General features: G+C 47.9%; 21 non-coding genes across 21 annotated transcripts; all 21 read left to right on the top strand.

Annotated features, from left to right (window-relative positions):
- Positions 1-432: 432 nt before the first annotated feature.
- On the top strand, positions 433-505 carry trnav-aac (transfer RNA valine (anticodon AAC)). The gene has a single exon. It is a non-coding gene; the product is annotated as a tRNA-Val (tRNA).
- A 289-nt stretch (positions 506-794) lies between these two features.
- Positions 795-867, top strand: trnav-cac (transfer RNA valine (anticodon CAC)). Its single transcript has one exon. It is a non-coding gene; the product is annotated as a tRNA-Val (tRNA).
- A 732-nt stretch (positions 868-1599) lies between these two features.
- On the top strand, positions 1600-1672 carry trnav-aac (transfer RNA valine (anticodon AAC)). The gene has a single exon. It is a non-coding gene; the product is annotated as a tRNA-Val (tRNA).
- Positions 1673-1962: 290 nt separating this feature from the next.
- On the top strand, positions 1963-2035 carry trnav-cac (transfer RNA valine (anticodon CAC)). Its single transcript has one exon. It is a non-coding gene; the product is annotated as a tRNA-Val (tRNA).
- Positions 2036-2846: 811 nt separating this feature from the next.
- Positions 2847-2919, top strand: trnav-cac (transfer RNA valine (anticodon CAC)). The gene has a single exon. It is a non-coding gene; the product is annotated as a tRNA-Val (tRNA).
- Positions 2920-3657: 738 nt separating this feature from the next.
- Positions 3658-3730, top strand: trnav-aac (transfer RNA valine (anticodon AAC)). The gene has a single exon. It is a non-coding gene; the product is annotated as a tRNA-Val (tRNA).
- A 289-nt stretch (positions 3731-4019) lies between these two features.
- Positions 4020-4092, top strand: trnav-cac (transfer RNA valine (anticodon CAC)). The gene has a single exon. It is a non-coding gene; the product is annotated as a tRNA-Val (tRNA).
- A 289-nt stretch (positions 4093-4381) lies between these two features.
- Positions 4382-4454, top strand: trnav-cac (transfer RNA valine (anticodon CAC)). The gene has a single exon. It is a non-coding gene; the product is annotated as a tRNA-Val (tRNA).
- A 289-nt stretch (positions 4455-4743) lies between these two features.
- Positions 4744-4816, top strand: trnav-cac (transfer RNA valine (anticodon CAC)). Its single transcript has one exon. It is a non-coding gene; the product is annotated as a tRNA-Val (tRNA).
- A 743-nt stretch (positions 4817-5559) lies between these two features.
- trnai-aau (transfer RNA isoleucine (anticodon AAU)) lies at positions 5560-5632 on the top strand. Its single transcript has one exon. It is a non-coding gene; the product is annotated as a tRNA-Ile (tRNA).
- Positions 5633-6284: 652 nt separating this feature from the next.
- On the top strand, positions 6285-6357 carry trnav-cac (transfer RNA valine (anticodon CAC)). Its single transcript has one exon. It is a non-coding gene; the product is annotated as a tRNA-Val (tRNA).
- Positions 6358-7083: 726 nt separating this feature from the next.
- Positions 7084-7156, top strand: trnav-cac (transfer RNA valine (anticodon CAC)). The gene has a single exon. It is a non-coding gene; the product is annotated as a tRNA-Val (tRNA).
- Positions 7157-7445: 289 nt separating this feature from the next.
- Positions 7446-7518, top strand: trnav-cac (transfer RNA valine (anticodon CAC)). Its single transcript has one exon. It is a non-coding gene; the product is annotated as a tRNA-Val (tRNA).
- A 365-nt stretch (positions 7519-7883) lies between these two features.
- On the top strand, positions 7884-7956 carry trnav-aac (transfer RNA valine (anticodon AAC)). Its single transcript has one exon. It is a non-coding gene; the product is annotated as a tRNA-Val (tRNA).
- Positions 7957-8245: 289 nt separating this feature from the next.
- On the top strand, positions 8246-8318 carry trnav-cac (transfer RNA valine (anticodon CAC)). Its single transcript has one exon. It is a non-coding gene; the product is annotated as a tRNA-Val (tRNA).
- Positions 8319-8685: 367 nt separating this feature from the next.
- trnav-aac (transfer RNA valine (anticodon AAC)) lies at positions 8686-8758 on the top strand. Its single transcript has one exon. It is a non-coding gene; the product is annotated as a tRNA-Val (tRNA).
- A 652-nt stretch (positions 8759-9410) lies between these two features.
- On the top strand, positions 9411-9483 carry trnav-cac (transfer RNA valine (anticodon CAC)). The gene has a single exon. It is a non-coding gene; the product is annotated as a tRNA-Val (tRNA).
- Positions 9484-9772: 289 nt separating this feature from the next.
- On the top strand, positions 9773-9845 carry trnav-cac (transfer RNA valine (anticodon CAC)). Its single transcript has one exon. It is a non-coding gene; the product is annotated as a tRNA-Val (tRNA).
- Positions 9846-10210: 365 nt separating this feature from the next.
- trnai-aau (transfer RNA isoleucine (anticodon AAU)) lies at positions 10211-10285 on the top strand. Its single transcript has one exon. It is a non-coding gene; the product is annotated as a tRNA-Ile (tRNA).
- A 289-nt stretch (positions 10286-10574) lies between these two features.
- trnav-cac (transfer RNA valine (anticodon CAC)) lies at positions 10575-10647 on the top strand. Its single transcript has one exon. It is a non-coding gene; the product is annotated as a tRNA-Val (tRNA).
- Positions 10648-10937: 290 nt separating this feature from the next.
- Positions 10938-11010, top strand: trnav-aac (transfer RNA valine (anticodon AAC)). Its single transcript has one exon. It is a non-coding gene; the product is annotated as a tRNA-Val (tRNA).
- Positions 11011-12086: the final 1076 nt, after the last annotated feature.

Below are 12086 nucleotides of genomic sequence, written 5' to 3'. Positions count from 1 at the left end.
AGTGGTTATCACGTTCGCTTCAACACGCGAAAGGTCCCCGGTTCGAGACCGGGCGGAAACATTGTGTCCTTTTATCAGCTCGCGATCCTCTCGCGTAAATAATCGATGCGTTCTCGACCCAGTTATGAGTTCACTGGAGTCGGTTTGTCCTTCCTTGAAGCGCTAAGTTAGCTTCCCTGGTGCCACGTGTTCGGTCGTTTTCTGGCTTCTGTAGAGCTTGGTAAGGGTCCGATCAGGTCTAAAACATGCAGGGCAGGGAGGCCCGAAGTCGCTTTAGACATCTCCTTTGTGGCTACCTTGCTGAAGCAGAGTATCAACTAGTTCATGAGCCAAAATGCCCATGTTGACAGTCATAAATGGCGTGTCCTCGTTCTGTTTCCTTGTTACTGTGTGTTTGGGTGTGCACTGGATTCTGTCGTTCTAGAGTCGTCAGTTTCCGTAGTGTAGTGGTTATCACGTTCGCCTAACACGCGAAAGGTCCCCGGTTCGAGACCGGGCGGAAACTTGTGCATCTTTCCTCAGTTTTCATCCATTTGCGATCCTCTCCAAAGTCTTTTGTGACCCATGTTAGTCCCATGTAGTCCCAATGTCCCAAGAAGTCCCATGATTCATTGGAGTCGACGTGTCGTTCATTGAAATGGTAAGTCAGCTACCCTTGTGCCACTGGTGCGGATTCGCCTTTAAGCATATCAACTAGTTCATGAGCCAAAATGCTCATTTGACATCATAAAGGCGTGTCCTCGTTTTGAGTGTGCGTGGGTGTGCACGGATTTTCTGTTGTTTGCTAAGAAGAAGTTTCCGTAGTGTAGTGGTTATCACGTTCGCCTCACACGCGAAAGGTCCCCGGTTCGAGACCGGGCGGAAACTTGTGCATCTTTCCTCAGTTTTCATCCATTTGCGATCCTCTCCAAAGTCTTTTGTGACCCATGTTAGTCCCATGTAGTCCCAATGTCCCAAGAAGTCCCATGATTCATTGGAGTCGACGTGTCGTTCTTTGAAATGGTAAGTCAGCTACCCTTGTGCCACTTGTGCGGATTTGCCTTTAAGCATATCAACTAGTTCATGAGCCAAAATGCTCATTTGACATCATAAAGGCGTGTCCTCGTTTTGTGTGTGCGTGGGTGTGGACGGATTTTCTGTTGTTTGCTAAGAACAAGTTTCCGTAGTGTAGTGGTTATCACGTTCGCTTCAACACGCGAAAGGTCCCCGGTTCGAGACCGGGCGGAAACATGTGTCCATTTATCAGCTCGCGATCGTCGCGTAAATAATCGATGCGTTCTCGACAGTTATGAGTTCACTGGAGTCGGTTTGTCCTTCCTTGAAGCGCTAAGTTAGCTTCCCTGGTGCCACGTGTTCGGTCGTTTTCTGGCTTCTGTAGAGCTTGGTAAGGGTCCGATCAGGTCTAAAACATGCAGGGCAGGGAGGCCCGAAGTCGCTTTAGACAATCTCCTTTGTGGCTACCTTGCTGAAGCAGAGTATCAACTAGTTCATGAGCCGAAAATGCCCATGTTAAGTTGTAAATGGCGTGTCCTCGTTCTGTTTCCTTGTTACTGTGTGTTTGTGTGTGCACTGGGTTTCTGTCGTTCTAAGAGTCGTCAAGTTTCCGTAGTGTAGTGGTTATCACGTTCGCCTAACACGCGAAAGGTCCCCGGTTCGAGACCGGGCGGAAACTTGTGCATCTTTCCTCAGTTTTCATCCATTTGCGATCCTCTCCAAAGTCTTTTGTGACCCATGTTAGTCCCATGTAGTCCCAATGTCCCAAGAAGTCCCATGATTCATTGGAGTCGACGTGTCGTTCATTTGAAATGGTAAGTCAGCTACCCTTGTGCCACTTGTGCGGATTCGCCTTTAAGCATATCAACTAGTTCATGAGCCAAAATGCTCATTTGACATCATAAAGGCGTGTCCTCGTTTTGTGTGTGCGTGGGTGTGCACGGATTTTCTGTTGTTTGCTAAGAAGAAGTTTCCGTAGTGTAGTGGTTATCACGTTCGCCTCACACGCGAAAGGTCCCCGGTTCGAGACCGGGCGGAAACTTGTGCATCTTTCCTCAGTTTTCATCCATTTGCGATCCTCTCCAAAGTCTTTTGTGACCCATGTTAGTCCCATGTAGTCCCAATGTCCCAAGAAGTCCCATGATTCATTGGAGTCGACGTGTCGTTCTTTGAAATGGTAAGTCAGCTACCCTTGTGCCACTTGTGCGGATTCGCCTTTAAGCATATCAACTAGTTCATGAGCCAAAATGCTCATTTGACATCATAAAGGCGTGTCCTCGTTTTGTGTGTGCGTGGGTGTGCACGGATTTTCTGTTGTTTGCTAAGAACAAGTTTCTGTAGTGTAGTGGTTATCACGTTCGCCTCAACACGCGAAAGGTCCCCGGTTCGAGACCGGGCGGAAACATTGTGCCCTTTTATCAGCTCGCGATCGTCTCGTAAATAATCGATGCGTTCTCAACAGTTATGAGTTCACTGTGACCCATCGGTTAGTCCTTCCTTGATGCTAGTTAGCTTCCAATGGTGCCACGTGTTCCCATGGCTTCTGTAGAGCTTGGTAAGGGTCCGATCAGGTCTAAAACATGCAGGGCAGGGAGGCCCGTAAGTCGCTACCCTTAGACAATCTCACTTGTGGCTAGGATTGCCTTTAAGCATATCAACTAGTTCATGAGCCGAAAATGCTCATGTTGACATCATAAAGGCGGTGTCCTCGTTTTTCCTTGTTACTGTGTGTTTGGGTGTGCACTGGGTTTCTGTTGTTCATGAGCCAAAATGCTCATTTGACATCATAAAGGCGTGTCCTCGTTTGTGTGTGCGTGGGTGTGCACGGATTTTCTGTTTTTTGCTAAGAAGAAGTTTCCGTAGTGTAGTGGTTATCACGTTCGCCTCACACGCGAAAGGTCCCCGGTTCGAGACCGGGCGGAAACTTGTGCATCTTTCCTCAGTTTTCATCCATTTGCGATCCTCTCCAAAGTCTTTTGTGACCCATGTTAGTCCCATGTAGTCCCAATGTCCCAAGAAGTCCCATGATTCATTGGAGTCGACGTGTCGTTCTTTGAAATGGTAAGTCAGCTACCCTTGTGCCACTTGTGCGGATTCGCCTTGCTAAGCATATCAACTAGTTCATGAGCCAAAATGCTCATTTGACATTGTACAAAGGCGTGTCCTCGTTTTGTGTGTGCGTGGGTGTGCACGGATTTTCTGTTGTTTGCTAAGAACAAGTTTCCGTAGTGTAGTGGTTATCACGTTCGCCTCAACACGCGAAAGGTCCCCGGTTCGAGACCGGGCGGAAACATTGTGTCCTTTTATCAGCTCGCGATCGTCTCGTAAATAAGTCGATGCGTTCTCGACAGTTATGAGTTCACTGGAGTCGTAGTCCTTCCTTGAATGTCCCTAAGAAGCTTCCCTGGTGCCATTCATTGGAGTCGACGTTTTCTGGCTTCTGTAGAGCTTGGTATGGGTCCGATCAGGTCTAAAACATGCAGGGCAGGGAGTGCCCGAAGTCGCTTTAGACAATCTCCTTTGTGGCTACTTGCTGAAGCAGAGTATCAACTAGTTCATGAGCCGAAAATGCCCATGTTAAGTTGTAAAGGCGTGTCCTCGTTCTGTTTCCTTGTTACTGTGTGTTTGGGTGTGCACTGGGTTTCTGTCGTTCTAGAGTCGTCAGTTTCCGTAGTGTAGTGGTTATCACGTTCGCCTAACACGCGAAAGGTCCCCGGTTCGAGACCGGGCGGAAACTTGTGCATCTTTCCTCAGTTTTCATCCATTTGCGATCCTCTCCAAAGTCTTTTGTGACCCATGTTAGTCCCATGTAGTCCCAATGTCCCAAGAAGTCCCATGATTCATTGGAGTCGACGTGTCGTTCTTTGAAATGGTAAGTCAGCTACCCTTGTGCCACTTGTGCGGATTCGCCTTTAAGCATATCAACTAGTTCATGAGCCAAAATGCTCATTTGACATCATAAAGGCGTGTCCTCGTTTTGAGTGTGCGTGGGTGTGCACGGATTTTCTGTTGTTTGCTAAGAACAAGTTTCCGTAGTGTAGTGGTTATCACGTTCGCCTCACACGCGAAAGGTCCCCGGTTCGAGACCGGGCGGAAACTTGTGCATCTTTCCTCAGTTTTCATCCATTTGCGATCCTCTCCAAAGTCTTTTGTGACCCATGTTAGTCCCATGTAGTCCCAATGTCCCAAGAAGTCCCATGATTCATTGGAGTCGACGTGTCGTTCTTTGAAATGGTAAGTCAGCTACCCTTGTGCCACTTGTGCGGATTCGCCTTTAAGCATATCAACTAGTTCATGAGCCAAAATGCTCATTTGACATCATAAAGGCGTGTCCTCGTTTTGAGTGTGCGTGGGTGTGCACGGATTTTCTGTTGTTTGCTAAGAAGAAGTTTCCGTAGTGTAGTGGTTATCACGTTCGCCTCACACGCGAAAGGTCCCCGGTTCGAGACCGGGCGGAAACTTGTGCATCTTTCCTCAGTTTTCATCCATTTGCGATCCTCTCCAAAGTCTTTTGTGACCCATGTTAGTCCCATGTAGTCCCAATGTCCCAAGAAGTCCCATGATTCATTGGAGTCGACGTGTCGTTCTTTGAAATGGTAAGTCAGCTACCCTTGTGCCACTTGTGCGGATTCGCCTTTAAGCATATCAACTAGTTCATGAGCCAAAATGCTCATTTGACATCATAAAGGCGTGTCCTCGTTTTGAGTGTGCGTGGGTGTGCACGGATTTTCTGTTGTTTGCTAAGAACAAGTTTCCGTAGTGTAGTGGTTATCACGTTCGCCTCACACGCGAAAGGTCCCCGGTTCGAGACCGGGCGGAAACTTGTGCATCTTTCCTCAGTTTTCATCCATTTGCGATCCTCTCCAAAGTCTTTTGTGACCCATGTTAGTCCCATGTAGTCCCAATGTCCCAAGAAGTCCCATGATTCATTGGAGTCGACGTGTCGTTCTTTGAAATGGTAAGTCAGCTACCCTTGTGCCACTTGTGCGGATTCGCCTTTAAGCATATCAACTAGTTCATGAGCCAAAATGCTCATTTGACATCATAAAGGCGTGTCCTCGTTTTGTGTGTGCGTGGGTGTGGAGATTTTCTGTTGTTTGCTAAGAACAAGTTTCCGTAGTGTAGTGGTTATCACGTTCGCCTTCAACACGCGAAAGGTCCCCGGTTCGAGACCGGGCGGAAACATGTGTCCTTTTATCAGCTCCATTTGCGATCGTCGCGTAAATAATCGATGCGTTTTGTCGACAGTTATGAGTTCACTGGAGTCCCAATGTCCTTCCTTGAAGCGCTAAGTTAGCTTCATTGGTGCCACGTGTTCGTGTCGTTTTCTGGCTTCTGTAGAGCTTGGTAAGGGTCCGATCAGGTCTAAAACATGCAGGGCAGGGTTGGCCCGAAGTCGCTTTAGACAATCTCCTTTGTGGCTACCTTGCTGAAGCAGAGTATCAACTAGTTCATGAGCCGAAAATGCCCATGTTAAGTTGTAAATGGCGTGTCCTCGTTCTGTTTCCTTGTTACTGTGTGTTTGTGTGTGCACTGGGTTTTCTGTCGTTTGCTAAGAGTCGTCAAGTTTCCGTAGTGTAGTGGTTATCACGTTCGCCTAATACGCGAAAGGTCCCCGGTTCGAGACCGGGCGGAAACTTGTGCATCTTTCCTCAGTTTTCATCCATTTGCGATCCTCTCCAAAGTCTTTTGTGACCCATGTTAGTCCCATGTAGTCCCAATGTCCCAAGAAGTTCCCATGATTCATTGGAGTCGACGTGTCGTTCATTGAAATGGTAAGTCAGCTACCCTTGTGCCACTGGTGCGGATTCGCCTTTAAGCATATCAACTAGTTCATGAGCCAAAATGCTCATTTGACATCATAAAGGCGTGTCCTCGTTTTGAGTGTGCGTGGGTGTGCACGGATTTCTGTTGTTTGCTAAGAAGAAGTTTCCGTAGTGTAGTGGTTATCACGTTCGCCTCAACACGCGAAAGGTCCCCGGTTCGAGACCGGGCGGAAACTTGTGCATCTTTCCTCAGTTTTCATCCATTTGCGATCCTCTCCAAAGTCTTTTGTGACCCATGTTAGTCCCATGTAGTCCCAATGTCCCAAGAAGTCCCATGATTCATTGGAGTCGACGTGTCGTTCTTTGAAATGGTAAGTCAGCTACCCTTGTGCCACTTGTGCGGATTCGCCTTTAAGCATATCAACTAGTTCATGAGCCAAAATGCTCATTTGACATCATAAAGGCGTGTCCTCGTTTTGTGTGTGCGTGGGTGTGGACGGATTTTCTGTTGTTTGCTAAGAACAAGTTTCCGTAGTGTAGTGGTTATCACGTTCGCTTCACACGCGAAAGGTCCCCGGTTCGAGACCGGGCGGAAACATGTGTCCTTTTATCAGCTCGCGATCGTCGCGTAAATAATCGATGCGTTCTCGACAGTTATGAGTTCACTGGAGTCGGTTTGTCCTTCCTTGAAGCGCTAAGTTAGCTTCCCTGGTGCCACGTGTTCGGTCGTTTTCTGGCTTCTGTAGAGCTTGGTAAGGGTCCGATCAGGTCTAAAACATGCAGGGCAGGGAGGCCCGAAGTCGCTTTAGACAATCTCCTTTGTGGCTACCTTGCTGAAGCAGAGTATCAACTAGTTCATGAGCCGAAATGCCCATGTTAAGTTGTAAATGCGTGTCCTCGTTCTGTTTCCTTGTTACTGTGTGTTTGTGTGTGCACTGGGTTTCTGTCGTTCTAGAGTCGTCAGTTTCCGTAGTGTAGTGGTTATCACGTTCGCCTACACGCGAAAGGTCCCCGGTTCGAGACCGGGCGGAAACTTGTGCATCTTTCCTCAGTTTTCATCCATTTGCGATCCTCTCCAAAGTCTTTTGTGACCCATGTTAGTCCCATGTAGTCCCAATGTCCCAAGAAGTCCCATGATTCATTGGAGTCGACGTGTCGTTCATTGAAATGGTAAGTCAGCTACCCTTGTGCCACTGGTGCGGATTCGCCTTTAAGCATATCAACTAGTTCATGAGCCAAAATGCTCATTTGACATCATAAAGGCGTGTCCTCGTTTTGAGTGTGCGTGGGTGTGCACGGATTTTCTGTTGTTTGCTAAGAAGAAGTTTCCGTAGTGTAGTGGTTATCACGTTCGCCTCACACGCGAAAGGTCCCCGGTTCGAGACCGGGCGGAAACTTGTGCATCTTTCCTCAGTTTTCATCCATTTGCGATCCTCTCCAAAGTCTTTTGTGACCCATGTTAGTCCCATGTAGTCCCAATGTCCCAAGAAGTCCCATGATTCATTGGAGTCGACGTGTCGTTCTTTGAAATGGTAAGTCAGCTACCCTTGTGCCACTTGTGCGGATTCGCCTTTAAGCATATCAACTAGTTCATGAGCCAAAATGCTCATTTGACATCATAAAGGCGTGTCCTCGTTTTGTGTGTGCGTGGGTGTGCACGGATTTTCTGTTGTTTGCTAAGAACAAGTTTCCGTAGTGTAGTGGTTATCACGTTCGCCTCACACGCGAAAGGTCCCCGGATCGAGACCGGGCGGAAACATGTGCCCTTTTATCAGCTCGCGATCGTCTCGTAAATAATCGATGCGTTCTCAACAGTTATGAGTTCACTGGAGTCGGTTTGTCCTTCCTTGAAGCGCTAAGTTAGCTTCCCTGGTGCCACGTGTTCGGTCGTTTTCTGGCTTCTGTAGAGCTTGGTAAGGGTCCGATCAGGTCTAAAACATGCAGGGCAGGGAGGCCCGAAGTCGCTTTAGACAATCTCCTTTGTGGCTAGCTTGCTGAAGCAGAGTATCAACTAGTTCATGAGCCGAAATGCCCATGTTAAGTTGTAAATGCGTGTCCTCGTTCTGTTTCCTTGTTACTGTGTGTTTGTGTGTGCACTGGGTTTCTGTCGTTCTAGAGTCGTCAGTTTCCGTAGTGTAGTGGTTATCACGTTCGCCTAACACGCGAAAGGTCCCCGGTTCGAGACCGGGCGGAAACTTGTGCATCTTTCCTCAGTTTTCATCCATTTGCGATCCTCTCCAAAGTCTTTTGTGACCCATGTTAGTCCCATGTAGTCCCAATGTCCCAAGAAGTCCCATGATTCATTGGAGTCGACGTGTCGTTCTTTGAAATGGTAAGTCAGCTACCCTTGTGCCACTTGTGCGGATTCGCCTTTAAGCATATCAACTAGTTCATGAGCCAAAATGCTCATTTGACATCATAAAGGCGTGTCCTCGTTTTGTGTGTGCGTGGGTGTGCACGGATTTTCTGTTGTTTGCTAAGAACAAGTTTCCGTAGTGTAGTGGTTATCACGTTCGCCTCACACGCGAAAGGTCCCCGGTTCGAGACCGGGCGGAAACATGTGTCCTTTTATCAGCTCGCGATCGTCTCGTAAATAATCGATGCGTTCTCGACAGTTATGAGTTCACTGGAGTCGGTTTGTCCTTCCTTGAAGCGCTAAGTTAGCTTCCCTGGTGCCACGTGTTCGGTCGTTTTCTGGCTTCTGTAGAGCTTGGTATGGGTCCGATCAGGTCTAAAACATGCAGGGCAGGGAGGCCCGAAGTCGCTTTAGACAATCTCCTTTGTGGCTACCTTGCTGAAGCAGAGTATCAACTAGTTCATGAGCCGAAAATGCCCATGTTAAGTTGTAAATGGCGTGTCCTCGTTCTGTTTCCTTGTTACTGTGTGTTTGTGTGTGCACTGGGTTTCTGTCGTTCTAGAGTCGTCAGTTTCCGTAGTGTAGTGGTTATCACGTTCGCCTAACACGCGAAAGGTCCCCGGTTCGAGACCGGGCGGAAACTTGTGCATCTTTCCTCAGTTTTCATCCATTTGCGATCCTCTCCAAAGTCTTTTGTGACCCATGTTAGTCCCATGTAGTCCCAATGTCCCAAGAAGTCCCATGATTCATTGGAGTCGACGTGTCGTTCTTTGAAATGGTAAGTCAGCTACCCTTGTGCCACTTGTGCGGATTCGCCTTTAAGCATATCAACTAGTTCATGAGCCAAAATGCTCATTTGACATCATAAAGGCGTGTCCTCGTTTTGAGTGTGCGTGGGTGTGCACGGATTTTCTGTTGTTTGCTAAGAACAAGTTTCCGTAGTGTAGTGGTTATCACGTTCGCCTCAACACGCGAAAGGTCCCCGGTTCGAGACCGGGCGGAAACTTGTGCATCTTTCCTCAGTTTTCATCCATTTGCGATCCTCTCCAAAGTCTTTTGTGACCCATGTTAGTCCCATGTAGTCCCAATGTCCCAAGAAGTCCCATGATTCATTGGAGTCGACGTGTCGTTCTTTGAAATGGTAAGTCAGCTACCCTTGTGCCACTTGTGCGGATTCGCCTTTAAGCATATCAACTAGTTCATGAGCCAAAATGCTCATTTGACATCATAAAGGCGTGTCCTCGTTTTGTGTGTGCGTGGGTGTGCACGGATTTTCTGTTGTTTGCTAAGAAGAAGTTTCCGTAGTGTAGTGGTTATCACGTTCGCCTCACACGCGAAAGGTCCCCGGTTCGAGACCGGGCGGAAACTTGTGCATCTTTCCTCAGTTTTCATCCATTTGCGATCCTCTCCAAAGTCTTTTGTGACCCATGTTAGTCCCATGTAGTCCCAATGTCCCAAGAAGTCCCATGATTCATTGGAGTCGACGTGTCGTTCTTTGAAATGGTAAGTCAGCTACCCTTGTGCCACTTGTGCGGATTCGCCTTTAAGCATATCAACTAGTTCATGAGCCAAAATGCTCATTTGACATCATAAAGGCGTGTCCTCGTTTTGTGTGTGCGTGGGTGTGCACGGATTTTCTGTTGTTTGCTAAGAACAAGTTTCCGTAGTGTAGTGGTTATCACGTTCGCCTCACACGCGAAAGGTCCCCGGTTCGAGACCGGGCGGAAACATGTGTCCTTTTATCAGCTCGCGATCGTCTCGTAAATAATCGATGCGTTCTCAACAGTTATGAGTTCACTGGAGTCGGTTTGTCCTTCCTTGAAGCGCTAAGTTAGCTTCCCTGGTGCCACGTGTTCGGTCGTTTTCTGGCTTCTGTAGAGCTTGGTATGGGTCCGATCAGGTCTAAAACATGCAGGGCAGGGAGGCCCGAAGTCGCTTTAGACAATCTCCTTTGTGGCTACCTTGCTGAAGCAGAGTATCAACTAGTTCATGAGCCGAAATGCCCATGTTAAGTTGTAAATGCGTGTCCTCGTTCTGTTTCCTTGTTACTGTGTGTTTGTGTGTGCACTGGGTTTCTGTCGTTCTAGAGTCGTCAGTTTCCGTAGTGTAGTGGTTATCACGTTCGCCTAATACACGCGAAAGGTCCCCGGTTCGAGACCGGTCGGAAACTTGTGCATCTTTCCTCAGTTTTCATCCATTTGCGATCCTCTCCAAAGTCTTTTGTGACCCATGTTAGTCCCATGTAGTCCCAATGTCCCAAGAAGTCCCATGATTCATTGGAGTCGACGTGTCGTTCTTTGAAATGGTAAGTCAGCTACCCTTGTGCCACTTGTGCGGATTCGCCTTTAAGCATATCAACTAGTTCATGAGCCAAAATGCTCATTTGACATCATAAAGGCGTGTCCTCGTTTTGAGTGTGCGTGGGTGTGCACGGATTTTCTGTTGTTTGCTAAGAAGAAGTTTCCGTAGTGTAGTGGTTATCACGTTCGCCTCACACGCGAAAGGTCCCTGGTTCGAGACCGGGCGGAAACTTGTGCATCTTTCCTCAGTTTTCAATCCATTTGCGATCCTCTCCAAAGTCTTTTGTGACCCATGTTAGTCCCATGTAGTCCCAATGTCCCAAGAAGTCCCATGATTCATTGGAGTCGACGTGTCGTTCTTTGAAATGGTAAGTCAGCTACCCTTGTGCCACTTGTGCGGATTCGCCTTTAAGCATATCAACTAGTTCATGAGCCAAAATGCTCATTTGACATCATAAAGGCGTGTCCTCGTTTTGAGTGTGCGTGGGTGTGCACGGATTTTCTGTTGTTTGCTAAGAAGAAGTTTCCGTAGTGTAGTGGTTATCACGTTCGCCTAACACGCGAAAGGTCCCCGGTTCGAGACCGGGCGGAAACTTGTGCATCTTTCCTCAGTTTTCATCCATTTGCGATCCTCTCCAAAGTCTTTTGTGACCCATGTTAGTCCCATGTAGTCCCAATGTCCCAAGAAGTCCCATGATTCATTGGAGTCGACGTGTCGTTCTTTGAAATGGTAAGTCAGCTACCCTTGTGCCACTTGTGCGGATTCGCCTTTAAGCATATCAACTAGTTCATGAGCCAAAATGCTCATTTGACATCATAAAGGCGTGTCCTCGTTTTGTGTGTGCGTGGGTGTGGCACGGATTTTCTGTTGTTTGCTAAGAACAAGTTTCCGTAGTGTAGTGGTTATCACGTTCGCTTCAACACGCGAAAGGTCCCCGGTTCGAGACCGGGCGGAAACATGTGTCCTTTTATCAGCTCGCGATCGTCGCGTAAATAATCGATGCGTTCTCGACAGTTATGAGTTCACTGGAGTCGGTTTGTCCTTCCTTGAAGCGCTAAGTTAGCTTCCCTGGTGCCACGTGTTCCAAGGTCGTTTTCTGGCTTCTGTAGAGCTTGGTAAGGGTCCGATCAGGTCTAAAACATGCAGGGCAGGGAGGCCCGAAGTCGCTTTAGACAATCTCCTTTGTGGCTACCTTGCTGAAGCAGAGTATCAACTAGTTCATGAGCCGAAAATGCCCATGTTAAGTTGTAAATGCGTGTCCTCGTTCTGTTTCCTTGTTACTGTGTGTTTGTGTGTGCACTGGGTTTCTGTCGTTCTAGAGTCGTCAGTTTCCGTAGTGTAGTGGTTATCACGTTCGCCTACACGCGAAAGGTCCCCGGTTCGAGACCGGGCGGAAACTTGTGCATCTTTCCTCAGTTTTCAATCCATTTGCGATCCTCTCCAAAGTCTTTTGTGACCCATGTTAGTCCCATGTAGTCCCAATGTCCCAAGAAGTCCCATGATTCATTGGAGTCGACGTGTCGTTCATTGAAATGGTAAGTCAGCTACCCTTGTGCCACTGGTGCGGATTCGCCTTTAAGCATATCAACTAGTTCATGAGCCAAAATGCTCATTTGACATCATAAAGGCGTGTCCTCGTTTTGAGTGTGCGTGGGTGTGCACGGATTTTC

Source organism: Hypomesus nipponensis, chromosome 9 (assembly GCF_054491055.1).
Source record: "Hypomesus nipponensis isolate SF chromosome 9, ASM5449105v1, whole genome shotgun sequence".
NCBI lineage: Eukaryota > Metazoa > Chordata > Actinopteri > Osmeriformes > Osmeridae > Hypomesus > Hypomesus nipponensis.
Note: the sequence above shows the minus strand (reverse complement) of the source record. Positions and strands in the feature narration are given on the sequence as shown.